At 36.1% G+C, this 25,455-nt stretch overlaps 2 long non-coding RNA genes across 2 annotated transcripts in view; one reads left to right on the forward strand and one right to left on the reverse strand.

Annotated features, from left to right (window-relative positions):
* Positions 1 to 25,051, reverse strand: LOC309639245. Its single transcript, XR_014251551.1, has 2 exons — positions 7,125 to 25,051; positions 1 to 3,241 (listed from the first exon to the last, which is right to left on the reverse strand). It is a non-coding gene; the product is annotated as an uncharacterized lncRNA (long non-coding RNA).
* LOC309639237 overlaps positions 1 to 25,455 on the forward strand; it is a 283,067-nt gene that overhangs the window by 100,548 nt on the left and 157,064 nt on the right. The window lies entirely within an intron of this gene.

The raw sequence follows: 25,455 nt of genomic DNA on the forward strand, positions 1-25,455 counted from the left end.
TTTTTTTTTTTTCTGAGAGAGGCTATTTAATTCATCATCTAATGAACATGTGATAGTACATAAAATATGAAAATGTACTTATAGGCTTAAAAGTACTAACAGAGTTATGCCTTCATTCTGGGACCAGGCATTCCATGAACATATCCCAGAAATATGATGAGAGTTTCAGATAACTATGTTCTGTTGGTGTCAAGAAGTAAAATCCATGAAAAACAAGCAGTATAACAACACAGAGAATAGTATAAACATATCTATAGGTGACAGAGAGCAAGATGAGTGGATCAATAATTAGGCAGATGTTTATGTTGAACACTTACAATAGACTTGGCTTGTAGTAGGAATATAGTTAATATTTTTAAAGAATGAATAGGTATTTCAATAAATAGATTGATGACTGTCATATAGCATAGCACAATGCATGAGAACACAATTTAGTGTCAGACCTAAAAATTGAGTCTGAGCTCAGGTATTTCATACTTTTGCAATCTAGGGCAAGTGACCTTGAACTTTAGTAGTTCATTAACTATTTCTCTAAATATACATTCAGCATCTCCTATGAACAGAGTTCTTACCTATATGCTCACTGGGTTTCTGAAGAAATGTCCCAGTTTAATTGAGGAGATAAAAACTAAACACATTAAACCTGTGAGACTCAACCTGGAGTCCAAAAACCTCCTAAAAGATTCATGTGTAAATTTCAGTGGGTTATGAATTTGGATGGGGAAAATAAATTGCATCTTTCTCTTCATTAACTTCTAAATAAAATTTAGTGTTTACTTCAATTGTGAATGTAGGCTACAAACCACAGTATTATTAACAGTTCCTCAGGCTGTCCACAATAGGTACCACAGATATTTTCACATTGCATTACTGTTGCCACAGATACCTTGAGATTTCACTCAAAATTACAGTAGTTATTTGAATTGCTGCTGAATTTTGTTCTATGTGAGACAATCATACACATAACTCATCACAATTTTAGATTTTATAATATATTGTAACTGAATTTTAATGTAATTGGTTTCTTGTGTAATCTTATATATTTTATTTTATCACTTAAAATTATTATTCTGGGAATGAGTCATAGCCTTCACTCAGCTGTTAATGGAATTCATGGCATAAAAAGGTTAAAAATCTCAGGAATAAAGAGATGAGTTGGAGAAGAAAGAAACATGATTATTGTCTAATGATTGAATTATACTATACAAATAAATTAGTATGCTAGGTAGCTCCAGAAGAAAACCAGACTTCCTGAATGTTGAAAAACAATGGTTACCTATGAGTGTTAGGGTGACCTAAAAGTGATGGAATAAACTTAGCATAATTGGTAATGTGTTCTGGCAAAGAGATGTTCACATTAATTTGGTTATGTACTCCTTAAAAGAATACTTTAAGTTGGCTTCTAAATTTTTTATTATAAATGTAGTTAAAATGAGTATAAATGCTGGTGCACTGTAAGTAATAATACTTTTAAATAAAACTATTAAAGATTTCCAATGAAATACAATGACAAAGTAGTTTAATACCCACCAGATTTTATTTAACATGGTTTACAAATTAGTTATGATTCTATAGTTGGAAACTTTATATCCATTCTTTACTTTTTAAAATCACATTTCCATTCCTCTTCCCTTGCAGAATTATATTTTTTAAAAAATAGTACATATGCTATTATTGATTTATATTTTATTGATTGACTTAACATATTTTTGAAACAAATTATGTACATAAATTGAATTTTTAAAATATTTCTTTAACCAAAGAGCTCTAAGTGTTAAAAAATAATACTTACAGAACATGTTATAATGATTATTATTAGACACTATCAAAGCATAAATGTAATATAATTTTATTTTCATACAAAGATGTGTTTTTATTTACATTGTATGCTGGAGTAATAGAGCTTTCTAAACATACATTTACACAAACTTTTTAAACTTTTTCTTTTTTTGGTAATTATTGCTGTTGCTATCATTCAAAGTGTCTGATGTATTAGTTTCTCATGGTTGCTGTAACAAGTTTACACAAAACTTTTGGTTTAAAACACAGATTTATTCTCTTGTAGCTCTGGAGGTCAGAAGCCAAAAATCAGTATCACTGAACTGATATCAAGGCATCAATAGGGTTGCATGCTCTCTGGAGGTCTTATTGGAGAACCTGTTCCTTGACTGTTCCAGGTTCTGGTGGCTGCCAGCATTCACTTTGCTGTACAAATGTAACATAATTTTTATAAATACATTTTCATTAAAAAAGTAATACACTATTTGAAATGCATCGTTTAATGAGATGGTTGGAGGCATGTGGTGAATGGTTTGAAATGATGATCACAATCTTCCTTCCCATCCTGCAGCCCCTCTGCAGTGTGACTTTGTATCTCATCTCATTAAAATGTAGAGTCTAATTTCCTCCCCTTGGGTATATGCTGGCTTGGTGACTTGCATTGACCATGAAATGCAGGTGAAGTGTAGGCAACTTCCAAGACTAAATCTTGAAAGGGCTTAGATCTTCTATCATTGCCTTTTTCAAACACTTCCATCACCAAGTTAAGAAGCCCCAATTAGTCTACTGATTTCTTAGGAGAATATGGGGAAAGAAACTCTGAAACTACATGAGAGGGTGAGCCCAGCCCCCCTAGGATCTACACTGAGCACCACTCTTGCCAACCCATCAGCTGATTATAGCACCATGAGTGGGCTCAACCAAGACAGGCAGAAAGACAATGGATAAATGATCATAAGAAGTAAAAAAAAAATATTGTTGGTTTTAACCACTAGGTTTGGGGATAATATGTTACATGGCATTAGACAACTAAAATAAAAGAACAATTACAGTTTCAATTACATTACTTGTGATAGGTCAGTTTATATTTTCTAATTCTTCCTGGTTCAGTCTTGGAAAATTGTACCTTTCCAAGAATTTGTCCATTTCTTTGTGGTTGTCCATTTTATTGGCATATAGTTGTTTGCAGTAGTCTCTTATAATCCTTTGTATTTCTGCAGTGTCAGTTGTGATTTCTCCTATTTAATTTCTAATTTTACTGATTTATGTCCTCTCTTGTTTTCCTGATGAGTCCAGCTAAAGGTTTATCAAAATTATTTATCTTCTCAAAGAACCAACTTTTAGTTTTATTGATCTTTGCCATTGTTTTCTTCATTTCTATTTCATTTATTTCTGCTCTGATCTTTATGATTTCTTTCCTTCTACCATCTTTGGGTTTTCTTTGTTCTTCTTCTTCTAGTTGCTTTAGGTGTAAGGTTGGATTGTGTACTTGAGACTCTTCTTGTTTCTTGAGGTGAGATTGAATTGCTATACACTTCTCTCACGCGTCCCACAGGTTTTGGGTCATCATGTTTTCATTGTGATTTGTTTCTATTAATTTTTTTTATTTCTTCTTTGATTTCTTCAGTGATCTCTTGATTATTTAGTAGTGCACTGTTTAGCCTCCATGTATTTCTGTTTTTTACAGTTTTTTTCCTGTAATTGATTTCCAATCTCATAGTGTTGTGGTCAGAAAAGATGCTTGAAACGATTTCAATTTTCTTAAATTTTTCCGAGGCTTGATTTGTGACCTAAGACGTGATCTATTCTGGAGAATGTTCCATGTGCACTTGAGAAGAAAGTGTATTCTGCCACTTTCTGGTGGAATGTCCTAAAAATATCAATTAAATCTATCTGGTCTATTGTGTCATTTAAAGTTTGTGTTTCAGGAGAGACCTTCAAGATGGTGGAGGAGTAAGACATGGAGATCACCTTCCTCCATACAAATACATCTGAAATACATCTGCATGTGGAACAACTCCTACAGAACACCTACAGAATGCTGGCAGAAGACCTCAGACTTCCCAAAAGGCAAGAAACACCCCAAGTACCTGGGTAGGGCAAAAGAAAAAGGAAAAAACAGAAACAAAAGAATAGGGACAGGACCTGCACCTCTGGGAGGGAGCTGTGAAGGAGGAAAAGTTTCCACAACTAGGAAGCCCCTTCACTGGTGGAGACAGGGGGTGGCGGGGAGGAAGCTTCAGAGCCATGGAGGAGAGGGCAGTAACGGGTGCAGAGGGCAAAGCAGAGAGATTCCCGTACAGACGATTGCTGCTGACCAGTATTCACCAGCCTGAGAGGCTTGTCTGCTCACCCACTGGGGTGGGTGAGGGCTGGGAGCTGAGGCTCTGACTTTGGAGGTCAGATCCCAGGGAGAGGACTGGGGTTGGCTGTGTGAACACAGCCTGAAGGGTGCTAGTGCACCACAACTAGCTGGGAGGGAGTCCGGGGAAAAGTCTGGAACTGCCTAAGAGCAATAGACCATTGTTTCCAGATGCACGAGGAGAGGGGATTCAGAGCACCACCTAAATGAGCTCCAGAGACAGGCATGAGCCACGGCTATCAGTGCAGACACCAGAGACGGGTATGAGATGCTAAGGCTGCTGCTGCAGCCACCAAGAAGCCTGTGTGCAAGCACAGGTAACTATCCACACCACTCCTCCCGAGAGCTTATGCAGCCTGCCGCTGCAAGGGTCCCATGATTCAGGGACAACTTCCACAGGAGAACACACAGCACACCTCAAGCCTTTACAATGTCATGCCGGCCTCTGCCACTGCAGGCCTGCCCCACATTCCATACCCCTCCCTCCTACCTGCCTGAGTGAGCCAGAGCCCCCTAATAAGCTGTCACTTTAATCCCATCCTGTCTGAGTGAAGAACAGACACCATCAGGTGACCTACATGCACAGGCCAGGCCAAATCCAAAGCTGAACCCCAGGAGCTGTGCAAACAAAGCAGAGAAAGGGAAATTTCTCCCAGCAGCCTCAGGAGCAATGGATTAAATTTCCACAATCAACTTGATATACCCCACATCTACGGAATCTATGCAATACCTGACTAGACAACAAATCATCGCAAAACTGAGGCAGTGGACTTTGGGAGCATCTGTAGACTTGGGGTTTGCTTTCTGCATCTAATTTGTTTCTGGTTTTATCATTATCTTAGCTTAGTATTTAGAGTATATTATCATTGATATGTTTGCTTATTGATTTGGTTGCTCTCTTCCATATATATATATATATATTCATTTCCTTTTTCTCTTTTTGTGAGTGTGTATGTGTATGTTTCTTTGTGTAATTTTGTCTGTATAGCTTTGTTTTTACCATTTGTCTTAGGGTTATGTCTGTCCGTTTTTTTCTTTTTTTTTTCCAGTAGTTTTTAACACTTGTTATCATTGGTGGGTTTGTTTTTGGTTTGGTTGTTCTCTTCTTTCTTTCTTTCCTTTTTTTTTTTTTTTTGACTACTTTATTATTTTTTTAATTTTTAATAATATTTTTTATTTTTTATATTAATAACTTTATTATATTTTATTATTTTATTCTTTCTTTCTTTCTTTCTTTCTTTCTTTCTTTCTTTCTTTCTTTCTTTCTTTCTTTCTTTCTTTTTCTTTCTTTCCTTCCTTCCTTCTTTCTTTCTTTCTTTCTTTCTTTCTTTCTTTCTTTCTTTCTTTCTTTCTTTCTTTCTTTCTTTCTTTCTTTCTTTCTTTTTCTCCCTTTTCTTCTGAGCCCTGTGGCTGACAGGGTCGTGGTGCTCCAGCCAGGTGTCAGGCCTGAGCCTCTGAGGTGGGAGAACAGCATTCAGGACATTGGTCCACCTGAGACCTCCCAGCCCCACATAATATCAAATGGCAGAAGCTTTCCCACAGATCTCCATCTCAACTCTAAGAACCAGCTCCACTCAATAACCAGCAAGCTACAGTGCCAGACACCTTATGCCAAACAACTAACAAGACAAGAACACAACTCCCCCCATTAGCAAAGTGGATGCCTAAAATCATAATAAGTTCACAGACACACAAAAACACACAACCGGACGTGGTCATGCCCACCAGAAAGACATGATCCAGCCTCATCCACCAGAACACAGGCACCAGTCTACTCCACCAGGAAGCCTACACAACTCACTGAACCAAACTGTAAGAAACTGATGAAAGAAATTAAAGATGACACAAACAGATGGAGAGATATACCATGTTCTTGAATTGGAAAACTCAATTTTGTGAAAATGATTATACTACCCAAAGCAATCTACAGATTCAATGCAATCACAATCAAAGTACCAATGGCATTTTTCACAGAACTAGAACAAAAAGTTTCAAAATTTGTATGGAAACACGAAAGACCCCGAATACCCAAAGCAACCTTGAGAAAGAAAAACAGAGCTGGAGGAATCAGACTCCCTGAATTCAGACTATACTACAAAGCTACAGTAACCAAGACAGTATGGTACTGGCACAATAACAGAAATATAGATCAATGGAACAGATAGAAAGCCCAGAGATAAACCCACACACATATGAGCACCTTGTTTTTGATAAAGGAGGGCAGAATATACAATGGAGAAACGGCAGCCTCTTCAATACGTGGTGCTGGGAATACTGGACAGCTACATGTAAAAGAATGAAATTAGAACACTCCCTAACACCATACACAAAAATAAACTCAAAATGGATTAAAGACCTAAATGTAAGGCCAGACACTATAAAACTCTTAGCAGAAAACATAGGCAGAACACTCTAAGACATAAATCACAAAAAGATCCTTTTTGACCCACCTCCTAGAGAAATGGAAATAAAAGCAAAAATAAACAAATGGGGCCTAATGAAACTTAAAAGCTTTTGCACAGCAAAGGAAACCACAAACAAGATGAAAAGACAACCCTCAGAATGGGAGAAACTATTTGCAAATGAAGCAAGTAACAAAGGATTAATCTCTAAATTTTACAAGCAGCTTCATGCAGCTCAATATCTAAAAAACAAACAACCCAATCCAAAAATGGGCAGAGGACCTAAATAGACATTCCTCCATAGAAGATATACAGATTGCCAACAAACACAGGAAAGTATGCTCAACATCACTAATCATTAGAGAAATGCAAATCAAAACTACTATGAGGTATCACCTCACACCAATCAGAAGGCCATCATCAAAAAATCTACAAACAATAAATGCTGGAGAGGGTGTGGAGAAAAGGCAACCCTCTTGCCTGTTGGTGGTACTGTAATTTCATACAGCCACTATGGAGAACAGTATGGAGGTTTCTTAAAAAACTAAAAATAGAACTACCATATGACCCAGTAATCCCACTACTGGGCATATACCCTGAGAAAACCATAATTCAAAAAGAGTCATTTACCACAATGTTCATTGCAGCAATATTTATAATAGCCAGGACATGGAAGCAACCTAATTGTCCATCGACAGATGAATGGATAATGAAGATGTGGCATATATATACAATGGAATATTACTCAGTCATAGAAAGAAACGAAACTGAGTTATTTATAGTGAGGTGGATGAGCCTAGAGATTGTCATATAGAGTTAAGTAAGTCAGAAAAAGAAAAATAAATATCACATGCTAACATATATATATATATGGAATTTTAAAAAAAAAGTTCTGAAAAACCTAGGGGGAAGACAGGAATAAAGATGCAGACTATAGAATAGACTTGAGGACATGCAGAGGGGGAAGGGTAAGCTGGGATGAAGTGAGAGAGTGGCATGGACTTATATATACTACCAAATGTAAAATAGATATCTAGTGGGAAGCAGCCGCATAGCACAGGGAGATCAGCTCAGTGCTTTGTGACCACCTAGATGGGTGGGATAGGGAGTGTGAGAGGGAGACGCAAGATGGAGGAGATATGGGGATATATGTATATGTATAACTGTTTCACTTTGTTATAAAGCAGAAACTAACATACCATTGTAAAGCAATTGTACTCCAAAAAAGATGTTTAAATAAATGAATAAATAAATAAATAAATAAATAAATAAATAAAGCTATGTTTCCTTATTTACTTTCTGTTTGGATGATCTGTCCACTGGTGTAAGTGGGGTGTTAAATCCCCACTAATATGATGTTCCTGTCGATTTTCCATTTTATGGTTGTGAGCATTTGCCTTATGTATTGAGGTGCTACTATGTTGGGTGCATAAATATTTATAATTGTTATATCTTCTTCTTGTATTGATCCCTTCATCATTATGTAATGTCCTTCCTTATCTCTTCTAACAGTCTTTTATTTTAAAGTCTATTTTATCTGATATGAGTATTGCTACTCCAGCTTTCTTTGGATTTTCTTTTGCATGGAATATCTTTTTCTATCCCTTCACTTTCAGTCTGTATGTGTCCGTAGGTCTGAAGTGTGTCTCTTATAGGCAGCATATATATGAGCCTTGTTTTTCTATCCATTCAGCCAGTGTGTGTCTTTTGATTGGAGCACTTAATCCATTTACATTCAAAGTTATTATTAATATGTATGTTCCTATTACCACTTTCTTAATTGTTTTGGGTTTGTTTTTTGTGGCTCTTTTTCTTCTTTTCTGTTTCCCGCCTAGAGAAGTTCCTTTAGCATTTGTTGTAAAGCTGGTTTGGTGGTGCTGAATTCTCTTAGCTTTTGCCTGCCTGCAAAGCTTTTGATTTCTCCCTAGAATCTGAATGAGATCCTTTCTGGGTAGAGTAATCTTGGTTGTAGTTTTTCTCTTTCATCACTTTAAGTATATCCTGCCACTCACTTCTGGCTTACAGAGTTTCTGCTGAAAGATCAGCTGTTAACCTTATGGGGATTCCCTTGTATATTTTTTGTTGTTTTTCCCTTCCTGCTGTTAATATTTTGTCTTTGAATTTAATTTTTGTTAGTTTGATTAATATGTGTCTTGGTGTGTTTCTCCTAGGGTTTATCCTGTGTGGGATTCTCTGTGCTTCCTGGACTTGGGTGAGTGTTTCCTTTCTCATGTTAGGAAAGTTTTCCACTATAATCACTTCAAATATTTTCTCAGATGCTTTCTGTTTCTCTTCTTCTGAGACCCCTATAATTAGAAGGTTGGTGCATTTAGTGTTGTCCCAGAGGTCTCTGAGATTGTCTTCAATTCTTTTCATTCTTTTTTCTTTATTCTGCTCCTTGGCAGTTATTTCCAGCATTCGGTCTTCCAGCTCACTTATTTGTTCTGCTGCTTAAGTTATTCTGTTATTGATTGCTTCTGGTGTATTTTTCATTTCATTTACTGTGTTGTTGATCTCTGTTTGTTTGCTCTCTAGTTCTTCTATATCTTTGTTCAACATATCTTTTATTACCAAAAAACAAAAGTCCAGGACCAGATGGCTTCACAGGTGAATTCTATCAAAGATTTAGAAAAAACACTGATCCTTCTGAAACTCTTCCAACAAATTGTAGATGGAGGAATACTCCCAAATTCATTCTTTGAAGCCACCATCATCCTGATACCAAAACCAGACAAAGATATCACTAAAAAAGAAAATTACAGACCAATATCACTGATGAACATAGATGCAAAAATCCTCAAAAAATACTAGCAAACAGAATCCAACAACACATTAAAAGGATCATAAACTGTGATCAAGTGGGATTTATCCCAGAAATGCAAGGATTCTTCAGTATGCACCAATCAATCAATGTGATACACCATATTAAATAATTAAGGGAATTAAAAGCATATGATGAGGGCTTCCCTGGTGGGGCAGTGGTTGAGAATCTGCCTGCCAATGCAGGGGACACGGGTTCAAGCCCTGGTCTGGGAAGATCCTACATGCCACAGAGCAACTAGGGCCGTGAGCCACAACTACTGAGCCTGTGCGTCTGGAGCCTGTGCTCAGCAACAAGAGAGGCCGTGATAGTGAGAGGCCCGTGCACCGCGATGAAGAGTGGCCCTCGCTTGCCACACCTAGGGAAAGCCCTCTCACAGAAATGAAGACCCAACACAGCCATAAATAATAAATAAAAATTAAAAAAGAAAGCATATGATGATCTCAATAAATGCAGAAAAGGCTTTTGACAAAATTCAACACTCGTTTATGATAAACACTCTTCAGAAAATGGAAACAGAGGGAACCTACCTCAACATAATAAAGGCCATATATGACAAATGCACAGCAAACATCATACTCAATATTGAAAAACTGAAAATATTTCCACTAAGATCAAGAACAAGACATGGATGTCCACTCTCACCACTCTTATGCAACATAGTTTTGGAAGTCTTAGCCATGGCAATCAGAGAAAAAAAAAAGAAATAGAAGGAATACAAATTAGAAAAGAAGGAGTAAAACTGTCACTGTTTTCAGATGACATGATACTATACATAGAAATCCTAAAGATGCTACCAGAAAACTACCAGAGCTAATCAATGAATTTGGTAAGGTTGCAGGATAAAAATTAGTGCACAGAAATCTCTGGCATTCCTATACACTAACAATGAAAAATCAGATAGAGAAATCAAGGAAACAATCCCATTTACCATTGCAACTAAAGAATAAAATACATAGGAATAAACCTACCTAAGTAGGCAAAAGATTTATACTTAGAAAACTATAAAACACTGATGAAAGAAATCAATGATGACATAAACAGGTGGAGAAATATACCATATTCTTGGATTGGAAATATCAGTATTGTGAAAATGACTACACCACTCAAAGCAATCTACTGATTCAATGCAATCCCTATCAAATTACCAATGGCTTTCTTCACAAAATTAGAACAAAATTTTACAATTTGTATGGAAACACATAAGACTCCAAATAGCCAAAGCAATCTTGAGAAAGAAAAACAGAGCTGGAGGAATCAGGCTCCCTGACTTCATACTATACTACAAAGCTACAGTAATCAAGACAGTATGGTACTGGCACAAAAACAGTAGTATAGATCAATGGAAGAGGATAGAAAACCCAGAGATAAACCCACACACATATGGTCACCTTATGTTTGATAAAGGAGGAAAGAATATACAATGGAGAAAAGAGAGCCTCTTCAATAAGTGGTGCTGGGAAAACTGGACAGCTACATGTAAAAGAATGAAATTAGTATACTTCCTAACACCCACATAAAAATAAACAACTCAATACGGATTGAAGACCTAAATGTAAGGCCAGACACTATAAAACCATTAGCAGAAAACATAGGCAGAACACTCTATGACATAAATCACAGCAAGATACTTTTTGACCCACCTTCTAGAGAAATGGAAATAAAAAATAAACAAATGGGACCTAATGAAACTCAAAAGCTTTTGCACAGCAAGGGAAACCACAAACAAGATGCAAAGACAACCCTCAGAATGGGAGAAAATATTTGCAAATTAAGCAACTGACAAAAGGTTAATCTCCAAAATATACAAGCAGCCCATGCAGCTCAATATCAAAAAAACAAACAACCCAATCCAAAAATGGGCAGAAGACCTAAATAGACATTTCTCCATAGAAGATATACAGATTGGCAACAAACACATGAAAGGATGCTCAACATCACTAATCATTAGAGAAATGCAAATCAAAACTACACTGAGGTATTACCTCACACCGGTTAGAATGGCCATCATCAAAAAATCTACAAACAATAAATGCTGGAGAGGGTATGCAGAAAAGGGAACACTTTTGCACTGTTTGTGGGAATATAAATTGATACAGCAACTATGGAGAACAGTATGGAGGTTCCTCAAAGAACTAAAAATAGGACTACCATAGGACCCAGAAATCCCACTACTAGGCATATACTCTGAGAAAACCATAATACAAAAGGACTCATGTACCCCAATGTTCACTGCAGCCCTATTTACAATAGCCAGGACATGGACACAACCTAAATGTCCAAGGATAGATGAATGGATAAAGAAGATGTGGTACATATATACAATGGAATGTTACTCAGTCATAAAAAGGAATGAAACTGGGTCATTTGTAGAGATGTGGATGGACCTAGAATCTGTCATGCAGAGTGAAGTAAGCCAGAAAGAGGAAAACAAATATGATGAATTAATGCATTTATGTGGAATTTAGAAAAATGGTACAGATGAACCTATTTGTAGGGCAGGAATAGAGACATAGGCGTAGAGAATGGACATGTGGACACATGGGGTGGGACAAATTGGGGGATTAGGTTTTACATAAATATGCTACCATGTGTAAAATAAGTAGCTAGTGGGAACCTGCTGTATCAACAGGGAGCTCAGCTCTGTGTTCTATGATGACCTAGATGGGGTGGGAGGCGGGACGGGGCGAGGAGGTCCATGAGGAAGGGGATATATGTATGCATATAGCTGATTCACTTCATTGTACAGCCGAAACTAACACAACATTATAAAGCACTTTTACTCCAATAAAAAAATAGAATAATAAATAAATAAATAAATAAAATTGTAAAATAGCTAAAATACCGTTTAATAGGTGATGGTTAAACAAATTGCAGTACATCCATACTATGGAATATAAAACAATACAAAAAGAATGAAGTATTCATACATGCAACAACTTAGATGGATCTTATACATTATTATCCTGAAATGACAAAATTTTTGAGATGAAAATCAGATTAGTAGTGGTGAAGGGGTTAGGGATGGTTGGGCAGGAGGTGAGTATAAAAGGGTAGCATGTGGGAGATCTTTGTGGTAATGGAAGAGTTCTGTATCTTGGTTTCAGAGGTGGTTTTAAAAATCTACACCTGTGACAAATTGATAAAGAACTATACGCACATTGTACCAAAAAAAAAAAAGCAATTACAGTACCCGATTAAAGACATGATCTAATTGCCCTTTTTTTTGGTGCTCTGCTGGTTTTCCTTTTGTCAATGAACAAAATTATGACTGTGAAATGGAGATAGGAAAGGAGTAGCTACATCACAAGTAGTTGAGGTTCTGGATACCACAGTGAGGATCTGGAAATTAATTCTCTTGAATCTATCCATTTCTTTTACCTCTTAGAAATTTTTTATACATCCCCAAGTTGAGGACCGTTCTTTCAGCCTGATGGGCTAGATAAAACAGGCTGTATAATAGTGATAAGGCATTTCTGTTGGAAGAGTAATAGAAAAACAGCAGGGTCTGAATAGTTTGTTCCGTTGAGGAGATACCCTGAACTATTCAAGAGAAAGTTCAGAAGAATGAACTACATTTGGGCAAAGTATAAGAAACAGAGGGGTAGAAGCAACAGAGTATTTGATTTTACCCAAAGATTTACTCTGTATTGACTAGCTTATATCAGACAACACCATGAGTACAATGGATACCTTTCTTAGGGTAATGTTGCAGACAACATGGGGCCTCAAACTGCAAGTATATTGATATAAAGCATTGTCATTTTTTGATCAACTACTTGAGCACAAAATGTATGTTATTTCTATATTTCAAGACAATTCTGTCTTATGGTGTTATTACCATTCCGTAAGTGAGAAGAATCAGAAAACTTTAAATAACTTATCCAAGAAAACACAGTCAGTGTCCAAGATGGACTCAATTCCAGTTTTTTATGATGCCAATGTCATGCTTATGCTACTGTGAGTAGGAGATTGGATTCACTCACTTCTAGCTTCTTATCAGATAGAAAACCTATCTTTATGCCAAAGCAGATAATATGCCAGTGTAAGGGAATCATCATGAGCATATGGTGCTGTGTGAGGTCAGTTAAGGACAAGTAACTGTAGGCTGGCTGTCCTGGAGAAGGTTTCTGGAGGCTGTGTGACCTGAAGTACAGTGTGTAAAATGTGTAAGAGTGGGTAAATGGAAACCCATAAGGACAATTCAGAAAAAAAGTAATACATTAAGGATAGGCATAAAACAGAAATTAACCTTGCTTTCTAGAGGATTCATTGAGAATACTGGCCTGACTAAAAAAGAAGGAATGCATAAGGGAAAGAGTGAGGTTACTTATGACAAACTAAGGTTACAGAGGATCTTGACAGCTAGGTACTTATAATCACATAAATGAAAGGGGGAATTTGACTAATGAAACATTAATGATATTAGTTCAGCAGACAGATTTTTTATTTTTTAATTTTTGCCAAAGACCTCAAGGAATATTTCATTCAAAAATGTTGTTTTCACATTGAATCTAAGGGTAATGCATAGTGTATAACACCATCAATTTCCAACATTTTATACATACACATACACACACATACATATATTTGATTTCTGTTCTTGGAGCAGTGGGTTTGCTCCTGTACCTTTAAGCCATTGAACAAATGAAATCAGCCAAGGGAAATTTTTTTTTGCTTAGTTAATTAATTAATTTATTTATTTTTGGCTGTGTTGGGTCTTCGTTTCTGTGAGGGCTTTCTCTAGTTGAAGCAAGTGGGGGCCACTCTTCATTGCGGTGCGCGGGCCTCTCACTATCGCGGCCTCTCTTGTTGTGGAGCACAGGCTCCAGATGCGCAGGCTCAGTAATTGTGGCTCACTGGCCTAGTTGCTCCGCGGCATGTGGGATCTTCCCAGACCAGGGCTCGAACCCGTGTCCCCTGCATTAGCAGGCAGATTCTCAACCACTGCGCCACCAGGGAAGCCCCAGCTAAGGGAATTTAAGGTAAAATAAACATAGAATATCTGCAGTCCAAAAGAAATCAGGGATTGAAGAGAAAGAAGCCAAGTAAGATTGTGGGAGGTCTCAGACAAATGCCAGGATATGGAGAAGAAAGAACTGCAACAAAAGGCAAGAAAGAGCCAACAGGTAGTAGTGCTGGGAGCAGCTAAGGAGAGTTCAGGAGAAGGCCAAAATGATTACCGCTCTAAAGCAAAGCAATATATTGATGATTTTTTTCTTCGTTTTTTTTTTTTTTTTAATTTGAATCTTCCAAGATTAATATGAGAAAAAATATCATGCTGGTTTGAGTTTTGTGGGTAAAGCTTTAGGTCTTAAATGATGAAGATATTTTCTTTTGTTGTTCTATGTTTTGAAAGACCTAAAAAATCCTATTTTAAAGTATGCATTACTTTGTCTTTGTAAAGGGAAAAATAGGTTCCTTTTGGCCTGCCTTTCTGAAAAACAGAGGATCACAGAGCTGAAAGTAACCTCAGAAAGTTATTGTCTCCTGCAGAAACAACATGGAAGGCCCTAAAATTTGTCTTTCTGCACACACGTTCATTATTTCACACTATGTATTAGCTTCCATTAACTGAACAACTGGTTTTTCTAGATACCTTGCTTATCCTTTAATTCTCACCGTTGCACTGCAATGGGTATATCATTCCCATTTAAGGTATCTCATACCTTAAATTCCCTTAGCTGATTTCACTTGTTCAATGGCTTAAAGGTACAGGAGAAAACCCACTGCTCCAAGAACAGAAATCAAATATATGTATATGTGTCTGTGTATGTGTGTGTGTATGTACAAAATGTTGGAAATTGATGGTGTTATACACTATGCACTACCCTTAGATTCGATGTGAAAACAAAATTTTGGAATGAAATATTCCTTGAGATCTTTGGCAAAAATTAAAAAAATAATTAACTTCAGAGAATTAATAAGGCAAAATAAATAGCCACAGTTTGTAGCAGAGCTGAGATTGGATTCAATGACAGCAAACTTTCCACCTGTCGTGTTGATATCACACGGGGTGACCCGTCTTTGTGGTCCCTTGAAATTTCCTGTGCCCTCATGTTCTGGTATTCCTATCCTCCTCAACTCTCCTCTCCTCTCTTGCAGGGATGAAAGATCCATTTTGCATACATTTCACTGAATGTGGTTACCTTTATGAATGTTGCCTGTTCTTTTAATACTGCGTAATGCAAGACTTGACTCTATGCTTTAATCTTAAAATTTCCTAAATCATCCCTGTTTTGAAAGATCCTCAGGGATGGGGTTGCTATATACTCCCTCAGTTACCTTTCCAGTCTTTACTCTTCAGACCAAAGCTAACAAAGCTGTTTTAAGCCACATTCATTTGGACCTAGGGTTGTTCCTGCAGGCATAAGCCTGTCCTTGAAGTGCTATTGTCAGCCCATCCATCTGGCTGACAGCATCTTCAAGCTGGTATAGTTCCTGGGTCTGCTTTCTTTTCTATCAAAATTTCTTTCTATTGTCAAAGTTGATCTAGGAAAAGGGGGTAGGTATTCTTGTTAGTGTTTGGACCCCCTTCTGTTCACCAGTATGTAGAACTTACTACATTCTGCCTTGTTTGGAAGTTAGCAGTTAGTTGTTTATTAGTTGATCAGGTGTTTTCTTTCCTGGCAATAATCTCAACACTCTTAAGATGTCTGAGCCCTCCCTGAATAATTTAGGTAATAGCTATCTGGGTATACAGCAATCTTTCAATCCCATCCTATGAACTATGGAAATCCCTATGATTTCTTTAACTCTCAGGGGACTGTGGTCCTAAGGTCTTCTTTCATTCACATCTCTGTTTCTGATGAACTCTCCTCACTCAAGTCACCATCTCCCATAACAGTGTATTCCCTTTGTGTCTACACTTCTCTAAGATGAACCCAAACCATCCTTGGCACAAGATACTTATTGTATTCAGGCAAATACTTCTGCAAGCATGCATGCAGAGAAAGGGAATTCAATCCATGAATAACAGGGCATATTGCAGGACATTTTGTAACACAAATTCTGCTTCAAAAACCTCATTGCCTCCCACCGTCACAGGCCTCGTCCTTGGTCTTCATCTGTGGGGATGCTGTTTCTGCCCTATTGCTCAGACTTCAAATGCTTCCTTCCTTCCTCTCAATTTTTTCAGGTGTTCCTTCTTAACCTTCCTTCCAAGGCATAATCACTCTTCTCTCCCAGGGCATCTTAAGGATATGTCTAATTTTAAAAAGTGGCAATAATAAATAAATACACACATACATAATAAAACTTTGCAAAAATAATTGTCTAGAACAGTTTTCTTTCCCTTCACTTCATTTTTCTGCCTTTTCTACCCCTTCTCTGACTGGCTTCCCACAAACAAAACAATCCTTCAAGGTCTTTTATTCTTTCCTTGGTAGCATTATGCTGATGATGGAATTTTGGAATCATACTAAAATGGACAACAAAATAATTGTGGTTACATATATTCTATTGATAATATACCCATATTATAAAATATTTTGTAGCTATTAAAATTTGTTCTCTCAAGTAATAGTCAATTATATTAAAAAATATTATGTATGTATATATATATATATATATATATATATATATATATATATATATATATATGCCATACATATGTATTCCACAAAGATATAGGTATATAGTTTTTTTAAATTTTTCAAATGAATTAAATATTCTATTAAAGAAACATTTAAACTATTAATAAAAGGAAATGTGCAAGTAAGAAAATATATCATTATTCACCAGAACATACCTACCAAGTTATATGTCTATCTGTATCTTTTAAAAGTACAATTTACCTAAGTACTTACCACAATTGTTTTTGTAACTTGGAAATGTAAATATTTGCCAAACTGATTGCTGGAACTTATTTGTTCTCATAACTTAATTCTTTGATCACCAGTGAACACCCTGAAGATTGAATAATCCTTCAAGAATATTAAAAGTTTATATTCCTTCTTTTGTGTTTTGTCTACTCTTTTCCTTGAATCTTTTAAGTGGATATTCAAATTTTTTAATTGACTACTAAGTTTTCTATATTGAAGAATGTTAACTCACTGGCAGCCATGTATATTTACTCATTGCTTGCAAGTTAGTTTTCTCTGTGTGGGCATATAGTCAAATGTATCCAGTGTTTCAGTTATAAATGTAATGGTAATGATATTTACAAGGGTTTTCTGTTAGCCAAACACTCTGTGAAGTGCTTTACACTCATTGTCTCCTAAGAACTTTATGACGGAAGTCCTGTTATTCCCAGGTAGCTGCAGGTAGATGGTTTAGAAAGGTTAAGTAGTTTGTCCAAAGTTATATAGTTTGTCAGTAATAGAGACAGAATTAGAATGAATTAGAATGGTTTGACCTCTGAGAGTATTTTTTAAATACTATACAATCCTATCTTTACAGTATCTATTTTTGTGTCATTGCTTAAATAAGTTCTTCTTCATCCTAAGATTGTATACACAGATATATTCATTTCTTTCTAGCTTTCTATGGTTTGTGTTTTGTATTTCAATATTTAAAATATTTTGTTTAATATTGGTATAAGCTGTAAAGTGTATATTCAAGTTTATTCAAAAAATTATTTTGGGCAAACCAACTGACCTTTTAGAAGAAAAAATATCTATCACTTTTGCATTGAAAAAAATGAGACTTCAGTAGAGACGATGCATTAAAATAGAGATAGATATATGTGATAGGATACTTTGCAGTTAGGGCTTTGTGTAAGCTGAAGCACACGATAAATATGATACTATGAATGAGAAAACTGTAGAAGCCAGCTTAAGTGACATACAGAATTGCACATTAATATTGGAGAGTTAAATTGTATCCTGGTGTTAAATGCAGCCTTTTCTATGGCATTCTGATTAACTGAGCATGCTACTTGGAATCCATGAATTAACAATTATTCCATGTGTATGCCTACATCCTTAAAGCAAAGTTAGAGGTACATGTATAATGTTTTTGATATCTCCTCTCTCAATAACTCTGGGAAATGTCTGTTCCTATTTGACTAGTCTCAAACAGAAAATAGGGTAAAGAGTGACCTCCCAAGAGAAACAATTTCTTTGGTAACATGAAACAAAAATGGAACTATAGATTGAATGAAAACATTGGCCTAATATCATTTATTCAGGGAAATAAATATGTAATTTTTATGTATAATCATGGCTTATATTTAACATTGATTTTTGGTTTATTTTTTTCTTGAGAGCTCTACCAGCATAGTGAAATATGGTAAGAAGCTTTTCTAGTTCTCTATTCCCTTCCTCCTCTTCTTTCCTAGACAAATAGATAAAGGTAATTTTGCTTCTGTGATCCTGAAAAGTTTGGTTGCTGCTTTAAGTCCTGAGCTTACCTCTCTGTCAGAATCTAAAATACACCTCACTAACTCTAGAGAAATTCTTGCCTCTGGTTATATTTTTAAATATGGTCCTGCAAAGTCACAACAGGCCCTCCCAGATTCAGTGACAGCTTCCAAATTCATGGCAACCATAAGAAACACAAATCTGCATTCATGGCTTTATAGACTGAGAAAAGGAAACTATTTCAAGTCAAAAATGACTCAGTAAGGCAATTTTTGTTGGGCTGGCTGAAAGGAGGACATAATTTCTATTAGTCACCATTTCTTGGGGAACTTTTCATTTCACCTAATGCTCTAGTTCTATTATAAGTGGATTGTTTGTTTTTAATTGGCTCAGGATATAAAGGCATTTAATTAACACATCAGAATAACTCTGAACAACTTACCTACTATGATGTACGATTTTAGGAAACCTGTGCTGTCATCTTAGGCTGTCCATGCACTATTGCCCATCATCAGTGAGAACAAGTTTTACAATGAGTTATCTCTTGTAGCTATTTAGGAGCATTGTGACAGGACAACAGAAAGACAAAATCTTTTTATTGAGAGAGAAGGGATTAAATGAAAGAAAAAGAAAAAAAAATATGAGGAAAATATTTACTCTACTTTAGTGGGCTGATTCTCACTCAAGAAAAATTCTTGGTTGAAATGTTTAAACCAGAAGTTGACATGACAATAAAGCAGAAAACTCAAATCTTATTTATTTCTGTTTGGGTTAACTTTAACTATGTTTGTATAGAAGGGGACAGTACAAAGCAGAATGTGGATCTTAACCTCAAGTGTTTGTTAATGTAATTGGCCAATACGGAGATGGCAGATAATCCCAAATGAGCTCTGTGAAGCTACGGAGGCAGTTTCTTTAGAGAAATATGCCATTTGCATGTCATTTTTTTTTGGATTATAATTGCTTTACAGTGTTGTATTAGTTTCTGCTGTACAGTGAAGTGAATCAGCTGTATGTATTTGGCTTCAAGAACAATATTATTTTTTCAAGAATAAAATTTTTTCTAAGAAGAAAAAGCCCTTTCTAAACTTCCTCCTCCGTAACCCAAATTAGACTTATTAGAAGTTTTAGACTCTGAGTTGGCCTTCAGTAAATATGTGAGTTTGAATGGACTGTGCTGAATCCCCAGTTTTCTAGAACTGGAATGGAGGATGCTCTTATCTCTAACTTTCACCTAGTTCTTTGTTTCCTTAAAAATTTTTTTCCTAGTTTAATTTATCATGTGAAGACAAGCTAATTTCCAGCAAGAGGGCTAATATTTGTCACCCATATGTAGGTAATCAACAAGAAGGGAAACTGACACACTTGACAGCCTCATGCTTTTATTAAAACTTTTTTTTCCTAGAGATTTTCTTGAGGTGTCTGGAATCATAGTAAAATAAAATAAACACATGAACTTAGGCTACTAAGTAATTAACTGAGATATAATTACAATAATAAAACTCACAGATTTCTCAAAGAATTAAAGAGAAAATTGTGTGATTTTTTTCTATCTTGGGGATCATTTCTATGTGAGTATAGAAAAACTGTAACCTCCACTGGGTATGTCAGTATAAAATGGTGCTTACTGACAGGATGGAATCTCAGAGCAGGCAAACCACCATGGAGCATATTCTGATACAGTATAGAAAAGTCCTTTTATAGAGGCAATGGAGTGTATTTCTTTTGAAGTCCAGAAGATGGCCTGCAGTGGACTTTTACAGTTAAGTAGTCTAAGACTTTGCATAGATAATGAAAAATGGCCTGCTTACAGTGCAACAGTAGCAATAAAATGTGTGTGTGCATGTGTGTGTGTGTCTTTTGGAGTCAGAAAAGACTGGAATGACTAAGGAAAACATCCTTGAACAAAATTGATTGGACAAAATTAATACATATTTTTATCACCCTCAATTTCTAACAGATTGCAAGAAATGACTAGATGAAAAGTCAGTGCATCTCTAAAGAACAGAGAAAAGTAATACTAAGCCCTGGTGAGTTATTAGGTATGGTTGAGTAGAACTGATTTTATACAGCCCTTAATATATACATCTATGTCACAGGATTTCTAGCAGATTCGATAGATGTAATGCATAAAGTGAGCCAAGAAAATTTGTCCAAAATAAGATAAGGTACAGGGGTGGAGAATAGTTAGATCCATTTGAAAGTGTATTTAGATCAAACATATATTATCTGGCTCCAAATTAAAAAACAAACAAACAAACAAAAACCTAGAGAGTACTGTTTTGCTGACAATAGTTTATAAGTGATATTAGAATCTGTCCATGTCACAACTGTACTTAGTACAGTTCCAGTCAGGTCAATGTGCTGCTCTTACCTTCACCTACAGACTAGGGGTTTAAATATATATTTTTTTGAGTAGGTGACTTATTCTTGAACTCTTAAACTTAAGATGACTTATTCTTAAACTCTTTTCATTGTGGCAAATTTCCATCAGATTCCCGACCACTCTTCACCCACTTGCATTGGCTTGACCTCTGAGACTTTAGTATTTCTAATCAATAAGAATAGATTCTGATATGATTATTTACTTTGAGTCTTGAAACCTACCTGTTTCTAACTGCTGCCTGCCTGCCTGCGGCTCCCGATTCTGTTCTTAAATCAAATTCTAAGAACTCCTTGGGTGTGGTTTATTCTCATGATAGGTCCCTTCATTTTATTTTCATCTTTGCCTGGCAATCTTCAACTGGTAATTGAGATCACAGATGTGCCACTCTTATAAAGCAGGATATATAAATAATTTTAGCTAAATTGATATCCTATAATAGACATTCCTGTTGTGCTGCTAATTTTTATCCAAAACAAAGCATTATCATTCTCCATCTAATCTTTTGCTTACACTGCCCCACCTACCTGAAATAATTCTCTTTTAACTCCCTTTATATAACTTCTTTATCTTCTATTTTTATTTCTTCTCCCCCAGTCTTCCTACCTTCCTTATTCCATTCTCCTCCACCACTTTTGGCGATTTACTATTTCATGCCCTTATTACCTCACTCTACCTTGATTGCAGATGTACTACCCAGAGCTATAACGATATCGAGTAAAGGAGAGGTAATAGTTATGGAGCAGAAGCCAACACACTTAGAATGCGACAACTGATAAAAATGATCTGTGTCCTTGATGGCATAGCTAGACCTACCATTTGTTCTTATTATGGGAGAATAACAACAACAACAACAACAGCGAAAACTATTTATTTTAGCCAATCTTACATTTTCCGTTAATTTCAGACAAATATTTTTCTAACTGATAAAATAATTGTTGACCAGATGAATAAATGAATGAATGTAGGCTTGTCCATTGTTCTCTTTAGCTCCCAATGATGTTTCTTTCATAAACTCCTGTGTATCTTGTTTGATGCCATTCTATATAGAATCATTACTGGGTCTTCTATGCATATGTGCTATCCCTTCAAAATGACTTTTCAGAGGCAGAGGATGTGACTTAACTCTTCTTTCTATCTCTACTAGCTCAGTGTGTAGCAAGAACTTGACGATTATGATGAGAATGATGGTGATGAGGCTGATAAAGATAATACCAATAAAACGTCTGCAGTGAAAATAATTCTACTGTCAACAGCTTCAAACCATGATTGACTCTATTCTATTATTTCCAAACAAAGCCATTATGATACACATTGGAGTTTGTTGTAACTATAACAACAGCAGTTGACCTTAAATTTGCTTCTTCAGTCCCATGTTGAAGAGATCTTAAAACAAGGTCTCTGATGGAAACCAGCTTTGGCATGACCCTCAAGCCTGCAAATGTGCCTGTACAGGCTTACAGATAGTCTGGTGATCTTCAGACAGAAGAACAGTTAGTCTGGCTAAATTTATTACCAGCACAGCCTATTCTTTTAATTAAAGGGTTTTTACTCTCAGTTTTGCTAGCAAAAATATGGTACTTTTCCCCACTCTATTCAGGGTCTTTCTGCCTTGCATAGAATAAAAATGAATAATGATGGATCCAGAAATATAGAAAAATGAGAAGACTTCTTCACTAAAATATGCCAGAGAAATCAGAATTTTTTTTACAGTCAGTGTCTGTTGAAAATTATTCTATACTTTCCTCATCTCCCAGTCTACCACACATTATGTCACAGCTCCGTTACCCACAAATAGTTCTTAACTAGGTTAGGTTAAAGAGTTAGCACAGCTTTCAGTGGACATTCTTAAGTCTGAGCCTTTTCATGAAACCTACTCTACAAATACCAATTTAGAAAAAATTGGAACCTTCTAAAGTCACTACTTAAAGTCATTTAGAAGGAAAGGTTGTGGGTTATTGATTCCCTTTCACCTTTTCTGTTAGTTGTTTTTGTAAAGTATACATTAGGCCTTATTAACTTTAGACCAGACATAGTCATCATAAGTTCTGTTCTTGACCAGATAATTTTACCCCAAGTGACTATTAAACTCTAGAAATAAAGCTATTTAAGGACAAGAGGTTGTTGGGTTGCTTAGAAAAGACTGAGGATGAGGTTTTGAAAGTTTGTCAATTTGGAGCAAGATTTAATCTTGCTAATCAACTCAAACTGTTATCTTAAGCATGAAGCAGATGTTTCTCCTTGCATTTACTGGTTTACCACATTCACATAGTACAAATACAGGCAGTTTTTCTCCAGCTGCCAGAAGAGCTTGGCCACCTCCTATTCTACCCCATCACATGTCTATTTTCTTGTGACTTCTAAGAGTTATGCCTTTTCTAGTTCCTGAAAATAAGCAATTTCTGAGCCATTGTAAATAGCTCAATATAAATTTTGAACGTTTAAGAGACCAAAAGACAAACAAATGAATCTAAGATATTATGAAGCAAAGCACATGTGCATTAAGGATAATAATGCCTTACTCTGTTCTGTCTTTTAATAAGTCCCCCCAAAAATAGTTTCTTTTTTTTTTTTTTTGATCCTCAAAACAACTCGGGGTGATAGGTAAAGAAGAAAAGCTCTTCTGAGACTCTAGATGAGGAAGGTGAGATTCATACAGGGCCTTTTCAAAGCCTCACAAATATTAAGTGGTGCAGCTGGAGCATCACCTTGGTCCTTCTGATGCTGAAACTGCTGCCTGTGCCACAACCTGTGCTGCCACTCAACCTCCATGAGACACTGGGGTGTTCGCTCCCAAACATCTTGAAAAACCAACTGCATTTTAACTACTCTTCCATGATTCATAAAAGCCAATAGTGGTTCTTTTCAGTCCTTCACAAATAGCAGGTGTTGAGAGTATACAACCATCCCAAATACTTAGTAAGACACTTACATTAAAGTAGTTTGAATATGCAAAATTGTGCACCACAGAATTCAAATTCATCAGCATGCTTTTTGTGCCAGATCATAGCAGGTTTCTGATGCCCCCTTTTCTGTTTCTTCTTAATTTTTTCTAGGCAGAAAAAGAGGCCACACCAATTCTGAGTTGTCAATATGGTCATTTCCAGAGTGACAAACCAGTTGGAAAAATGACCCTTAATAAAAACCGTAACAGTCAATCTCTCTTCTACTATGTGTATGTGGGGATACGTGTGTATAATTATTACTATTTATGTAGGTGATGTGAATGATAATTAATGTTCCATTACATTAATTTAAAATTTTTAATTCTTTAATAAATGAAGATAGAGGTCAATTTTTTTTAAAGAAGAAAAGAGTATTAACTCTGTCAATGCAATTTCTATAAATGTAAAAATGGTTTATCTGATGAATAATTACATAAAATCAATTAGCATTACCTATAGAAAGGTTATTTTCTTTAAGTCAGTTTATCACAGTGTGTTAGAAAGAGTATATAAATGGTGGGACAAAAATACTGAAGGCAGGGGCTTCCCTGGTGGCGCAGTGGTTGAGAATCTTCCTTCCAATGCAGGGGACACGGGTTCGAGCCCTGCTCTGGGAAGATCCCACATGCTTTGGAGCAACTAGGCCCGTGAGCCACAATTACTGAGCCTGCGCGTCTGGAGCCTGTGCTCCGCAACAAGAGAGGCCGCGATAATGAGAGGCCCACGCTCGGCGATGAAGATTGGCCCCCACTTGCCGCAACTAGAGAAAGCCCTCACACAGAAACGAAGACCCAACACAGCCATAAATAAATAAATAAATAAATAAAAATTAAAAAAAATAAATACTGAAGGCAGAGGGCAATTTTCCATTTTTCCTGATATCTGGGGTACTTCTTCAGCACCTGTTCACAACAAGCATGTACTATTTATGTTCAATGCATAGGTAGAATCATATAATTTTGAACTAAAAAGGACCATGGAAGTCTTCTCATACAACCCTTCACCAGAGCAACATTCCTCATAACTCTTTCCACACACACATACACACACATATATATATATACTATCTTTGCTTGAATATCTCAGTAAGAGTAGTTCTGTGCTGCATCATACAGAGGACAGACTCTTCAATTGTTGAAAACTCATTTGAGTCAAATCCAGAATCCTTGTAACTTCCTTGCAATGGTTTAAGTTAAGTTGTTTGCAAGAGAAGAAATAAAACATTTTGCCTTTCTTTTTGTCAGTGTTTTTTTATATTAATGACCCTTAGTTTAATCTTCAGGCTGAATATACCCAGTTTCTTTGATAGTAATTAGAGCAATTTAATTTCTAGACAGTTTTCAATATTGAGCAACTTCCTCTGACTCCGACTCTTCATTTTGCCAGTGCTTCCCTAAAATGCAGAACCACTAGTGAGGCATGAGCTTCAGAGGTGATATAATCTATGTAAAATGCAGCAGA

Source organism: Balaenoptera physalus, assembly GCF_965194825.1.
Source record: "Balaenoptera physalus genome assembly, chromosome: 12".
In the NCBI taxonomy this organism is placed as follows: Eukaryota; Metazoa; Chordata; class Mammalia; order Artiodactyla; family Balaenopteridae; genus Balaenoptera; species Balaenoptera physalus.